Source organism: Rhincodon typus, chromosome 35, assembly GCF_021869965.1.
Source record: "Rhincodon typus isolate 14 chromosome 35, sRhiTyp1.1, whole genome shotgun sequence".
Lineage (NCBI taxonomy): Eukaryota > Metazoa > Chordata > Chondrichthyes > Orectolobiformes > Rhincodontidae > Rhincodon > Rhincodon typus.
Window position 1 is genome coordinate 18,564,050 of NC_063366.1, and position 6,548 is coordinate 18,570,597.

The 6,548-nt window shown below is 42.9% G+C and overlaps 1 long non-coding RNA gene across 1 annotated transcript; it reads right to left on the minus strand.

The window, feature by feature from the left end:
* Positions 1-5,284: 5,284 nt before the first annotated feature.
* On the minus strand, positions 5,285-6,335 carry LOC125487003. The gene is made up of 2 exons (XR_007265552.1): positions 5,724-6,335; positions 5,285-5,530 (listed from the first exon to the last, which is right to left on the minus strand). It is a non-coding gene; the product is annotated as an uncharacterized LOC125487003 (long non-coding RNA).
* Positions 6,336-6,548: the final 213 nt, after the last annotated feature.

Below are 6,548 nucleotides of genomic sequence, written 5' to 3' on the forward strand. Positions count from 1 at the left end.
CCCTGGTGCTGTGAGGCAGCAGTGCTAACCACTGAGCCACCATGAATACAGGTTTACAGAATTATCCTAAGGATGAAGGGCTTGTCATATGAGGAGCAGTTGAGGACTGGGTCAATGGAGTTCAGAAGAATTAGGGGTGATCTGATTGAAACTTACGGAACGCTGAGTGGCCCGGATATAGTGAATGTGGTAAAGGTCATTCCACTACTAAGAGAGACTAGGACCTGAGGGCACATTTTCAGAGTGACAGAACGAGATCCTTTAGAACTGATATGAAGTGGAATTTCTTCAGAGGGTGGTTAAGATATACAGAGATAGATAGGTTCTTGATTAGTAAGGGGATCGAGGGTTGTGGGGAGAAGACAGGAGGATGGGAATGAGAAACACATCAGCCACGATGAATGGTGTAACAGACTGAATGGTCAAACAGCCAAGTTCTGATCCTATATCTTATGATTAGTGACTTTGAATTGATCTGTCTCAGCACCATGCAGAGGTGGAAACTCAGTTGGAGAAATTCAAACGTAAGAATTTCAGGCACAGATTTTGGAGGCGTCAACATGTCCAAAGGTTTTGGAGAGAAAAGGACGTTCGGAAATGGGGCAGTATTTTACAAGGACAGCAAGAAATCATGGCAGCAGGTTTAATGCAGGAGCCATACTTGAGGAAAGTGAATCTTTATAACAGGAGCAGATTTGGATGTTCAGGATGGCATTTTGGGTTATCAGCAGTATACTGGGAACAGGATTAAGGGAGCAGGAGGTGGGTCCTGTTGGCGAGGTAAGCTCAGAAAGGCCAAGAAGAGGAACCAGAGGGAAATCAGAAGATTCAAATACAGAGAGGAGCATTAAAGGAAGTTTGATCAGGTGGACTAGAGAGGGGAAGGATGTGGCAGGGGTGACCACAATCTTACTAACAAAAAATACATGAGCTCCATGCACTTATTAGAGGTGAAGTTGGAGGAGATAGTTTAAGAAAATGGTAAAGTTATAGGCTATCCTTGCATGTCCAGATGATTCTAGCAAAATGAGCAGACAGGAGTAGGGCCCACTAGTATTTGAAGTGGTACAGTGGGTGGTTGAACCAGTTGTCCAGTGGAGCCTTTCTGTATTCCTTGGGACTAAAGTGAAAATGAGGAATATACCAGGGTTGAGGGGAATGGCTGTGGTGAATAGGTAATAATACCGTATCTTGTGACTCACTTAGCACTGTGCCTCAATCCGTGTGACTTTACTGGGGGCTGTCCTTGTCCTGTATTGGACTGCAACTTATCCCACAAAATTGTGTCTTACTCACCCAGGACTGTATGTTTTATCTCGGGTGACTCACGTGGGACTGTGTTTTGTTTCAGATTGTATCTCCCTGATCTCCAACATGTAGACCATAATTGAGTTGTTGATCTCAATAATCTCTTACACCTGATCCCACTACCCACCCATATGTCTCTCACAGTTGATCCCAGCACTCAATCGGAGAGCTATAAGGGGGCATGAGAAAACCTTGGCAGATAGGATCAAGGAAAACTCCAAGGCTTTTTACACGTATGTGAGGAATAAGAGAATGACCAGATAAAGGGTAGGGCCGATCAAGGATTGTAAAGGGAATTTGTGCACGGAGCCTAAAGAGATAGGAGAGGTCCTTAATGAATACTTTTCTTCGGTATTCACAACTGAGGGACCTAGTTGTAGAGGATGACAGTGTGAAACAGGCTGGTAGGCTAGAGGAGGTCAATGTTAGTAAGGAAGATGTACTAGGAATTTTGAGGAACTTGACGATAGATAAGTCCCCTGGGCCTGATGGGATTTATCCAAGGATTCTATGGGAAGCGAGGGAAGAGATTGCAGGGCCTTTGGCGATGATCTTTTCGTCCTCACTGTCCATGGGTATAGTGCCAGAAGATTGGAGGGAGGCAAATGTCATTCCCTTGTTCAAAAAAGGGAATAGGGATAACCCCGGAAATTACAGGCCAGTTAGTCTTACGTCAGTGGTGGGCAAATTATTGGAAAGGGCTCTGAGAGATAGGATTTATGATCACTTGGAAAGGCACAGTTTGATTCGAGATAGTCAGCATGGATTTGTGAGGCGTAGATCATGCCTCACAAACCTTATTGAATTCTTTGAAGAGGTGACCAAACACGTGGATGAAGGTAGAGCAGTGAATGTGGTATACATGGATTTAAGTAAGGCGTTTGATAAGGTTCCCCGTGGCAGGCTCATGCAGAAGGTAAGGAGGCATGGGATAGGGGGAAATGAGGCAGATTGGATTTAGAATTGGCTGACCCTTAGAAGAGAAAGTGTGGCAGTGGATGAAAAATATGGTGCTCATTTATGAGTGGTGTACTACAAGGATCTGTTCTGGGTCCTCTCCTATTTGTAATTTTTGTAAATGATTTGGATGTAGGAGTGGAAGGGTGGATTAGCAAGTTTGCGGACGATACAAAGGTGGGTCGCGATGTGGACAGTGCGGAGGGCTGTTCTAGGTTACAAAAGGACATTGATAGGATGCAGAGCTGGGCTGAGAAGTGGCAGATGGAGTTTAACCCTGAAAAGTGTGAGATGATTCATTTTGGAAGGACAAACTTGAAAGCAGAATACAGCGTTAACGGAAAGATTCTTGACAGTGTGGAGGAGCAGGGGGATCTTGGGATTCATGTCCACAGTTCCCTGAAAGCTGCCACCCAGGTGGATAGAGTTGTTAAGAAGGCGTATGGTGTGTTAGCTTTCATTAATAGATGGATTGAGTTCAAGAGCCGTGAAGTTATGCTCCAGCTATACAAAAGCCTGGCTTGGCCACATATGGAGTATTGTGTCCAGTTCTGGTCGCCTCATTACAAGAAAGATGCGGAAGCGTTGGAAAAGGTGCAGAGGAGATTTACCAGGACGTTGCCTGGAATAGAGGGAAGGTCTTACCAGGAAAGATTGAGAGAGCTAGGGCTTTTCTCTTCTAGAACGACGAAGGATGAGAGGTGACTTGATAGAGGTGTACAAAATGATCGGAGGTATAGAGTGGACAGCCAGAGACTTTTTCCCTAGGGTGGAGGTAGCTATTATGAGGGGGCATAGTTTTAAAGTGAGTGGAGGTAGATATAGGGGAGACGTCAGAGGTAGGTTCTTTACTCAAAGGGTGTCGGGGCGTGGAATGCATTGCCGGAGAGGGTAGTGGAGTCAGCCTCATTATGGGCATTTAAGCAGCTATTAGATAGGCATATGGATGATAGTATACGGGTTGGAAGTTAACATAGATCTTAGGATTAGGGTAAAAGTTCGGCACAACATTGTGGGCCGAAGGGCCTGTACTGTTCTATGTTCAATCACATTTGATCTCACTACCCACATTCCCTCACTGTCTGCCTTTTGATCTTTATGCTACTGCATGACTTCCAGTTTTGGAAGCTGCATAGCTGGACAGAAGTGTATGCTGTTAAAAGTCTTTGCAGCTTGTTGCACTGTTTCAGTTCGGTCCAGACGGCCTATCGTTGCAGGGTGGAAGTGGTTATGCAAACATGCTAATCATAACTATACTAGGATCTAATGTGTGATGTGCCAGTTGGCTGCATAGTTGATTTGCAAAGCAGTGATGCCAACTGTGCGGGTTCAATTCCCATTAGCAGGAAGGATACTCCTTCTCAACCTCTCCCCTTAAGGCTAAATCACCACCAGTCATCTCTCTCTCAGACACACACACACAGAGCAGTCCTATGGTCTGCTAAGACTTTGGCAACGCGGTAGAAACGGAGCTTGAAAAAAAAAAACATTCCAATAAAAAGAAAACTAATTTCTAGCACAACTGGTGGTGCACCAGCTATGCTAGGTGCAAATGCTAACCTTGTTCAACTTTACAGAAATGATCCTGATTTTCACTCTTCTGTCATTTATCACTGTATAATACACTGGCAAGCATCAAGTAAAGCTATGATTTTTCACCTAAGTTGTTAAGATTTGAAATTGGAGTCAAGCAAGAGCTCTTCAGCGCTGCTTGTTTAAAATTCTCTACTTGTCAAACTTGTATTGGCCTGGTGAATAAATTATGCATTTGAAATTATTTCTGAAATCACTTAAATGGAGGAATGAAATGTGCAGTGAATTGTCAGACAATGTGGTTACTCCAGTTCAGGTTCCTTCCAGACATAAATGGCCACAGGTTCAGTACATATGATCAGCACTGAATGGTTGTGTAGTTCTCTATTAAAATGCTGCAACACTTCCAGAGGCTCTAGAAAAATAACGTGCACAGGTATTCAACAGGTCATTGCAGTACATCAGACATGACGGAACAAATTGTCATACTCATGTCAAATCCATTCCTTAGGTAGACATTGGTGTGTTGGCAACAAAATTGTATCAGGGCTTTTTTGTTTTTGCCAAAAAGGAGTTAATAACTATGCAGAACATTCTTGACCTGAAAGTCAGAACAAGGGACAGCAATTGTTGGGAGAATTTGTAAACATGGAAAAATCATGTTTATTTTGACTCCACATACCTCAAAAGACAGAGGTCTATAAGCATAGACCCATGAAATAAAGTGTTCTTGAGAGCATTACGTTGGATTACTAATTTTGCAACATATACCTATGCCACACCTCCCTCCATGGGGAGGAACAAGAGGAGGCTATTTGCTGCAGCTCTGCATCTTAACCCTCATCTATAACCTTTAAATAGCCTCACCTAGCAAAAACTCTGCTAACTTGCTGTGTTTTCTTTTCAGTTCTGATCTATCACTTTAAGAGTATTACTCAAAAACAAACACCAGGAATTTTTCATCTTTTTCACTTTATTGCTTTAATTTAATTCTAAGGCCCTCCTCTTGTCTTACCTTGGAGATGGTCAGAATGGACAGAACAATCATCTAACAATTTAGTCAGTTGGGTGGGTGCAACCACTTGGCAGCCTTGGGCACAGCTCATGAGAATTTGGGGAAAAAAAGTGTCCCCCTGTTACTTTTCAGCGACGGTCAGATGGGTAGCAAAGTGGCTAGCACTACTGCCTCATAGCACCAGGAACCTGGGTTCAATTCCAGCCTCAGATGACTATATGGAGTTGGGATATTCTCACCATCTGCACTCCACAAGATGTGCAGTTTGGGTAATTTAGCATTGTCATAGTGTCCAGAGATGTGTTAGTCACAGGAAAATGCAAAGGCATAGGGTAGGAATGCTGTTCAGAGGGTCAGTGTGGACTTGATGGCCTGCTTTCACCCAGTAGGGATTCTATAATTCTAAAAGATATGTGCTGAGGGAAAAAGAACACTAACCACACTGGGTAAAAGAAAGAATGCAACTTTGAATAAAGGTAACAACACCATCAGGCTGACTTTATTACGGGTACAGATAATAAAAATCTCAAAAAACACTCAACCCAAATACAGCTTAACCCCTCAACTCCAAGAAAGAAATCTACCAAGTAGCAGGACTGCACAAGCTGACTGGCCTGCTGCAGGCAATGATAGCTTCACAAAAGGAAGTTGTTCACACTTTCTCTCACTTCTGCTGTAGTCACAGGAAGATAGCATGTCTGGCTTGGTTTCCTGCAACTTATAAAAAGGAATACAGACTCAGAACAATTCATTCAGTATTAGCTGCAAAATATACACATCAGGTGATCTGAGTGTTCAGAGCACTGTGTGATCAACAGAGGTAGTAATTCAGTAACTCTAGTCTGTATAGTGTCATCATTAAAACACTCTAACAAAGACCTCTATGTTGAATAATGAATTATTTACACACCTCATTATAGTGCATCATTTTAAGCTTTTATCCTTCTCTGTATAAATCTGAAAAAAAAGGGAAGAATGCAAAACAGGATTAATGAAAAAAAAAACACTAAAATGTTGCCCATCATCTCTAATTGCCCCAGAGAAGAGTGCAAGACAGCCCAGCTCTCTAGCTGGAGTTCTTGATAATCAAAAAAAGAAAAAAAAAGGTTCTATTAACTAGGTCTACTATTTAGCACTTTAAATGCTCTTAAGTGGCTGATTTATTGCTTTGGAATGGATTTTGCTGAATTTAAATGTTTATGGTTCCAACAAACAACATCTTTCTAGAATTTGCTCATGCCTAACCCTACACCACAACCCCACACATGCAACCCAGCCTCACATTGAACCCTGTCACTAGACCAGTGACATCAAAAGGCCACCATTTTCCCCTATATAATGGATCAGAAAGGAGTTCCCTAGGGCCAATTCCAAGCCTTTATTTCCTTCCCTGAAGGACATTAGTGAATCCAGACAGGAATGGTTTCATTAATTCCCAATATCTACTTAAATTTAGGTTCCACCATCTGTTGTGGCATGATTCAAACACAGGCCCCCAGAATATTTCTTGGGTCCCTGGATTAACAGGATAATACCACTAGGCCAATACCTCGTTAGATTTCTTTCCCTACGTGACCACATGACCTGTCATCCTTAAAAATGGATAACAAGGTGTAGAGCTGGATGAACGCAGCAGGCCGAGCAGGAAGGCTGACATTTCGGGTCTGGACCCTTCTTCATTTCTGAAGAAGGGTCCGGACCCGAAACGTCAGCCTTCCTGCTCCTCTGATGCTGC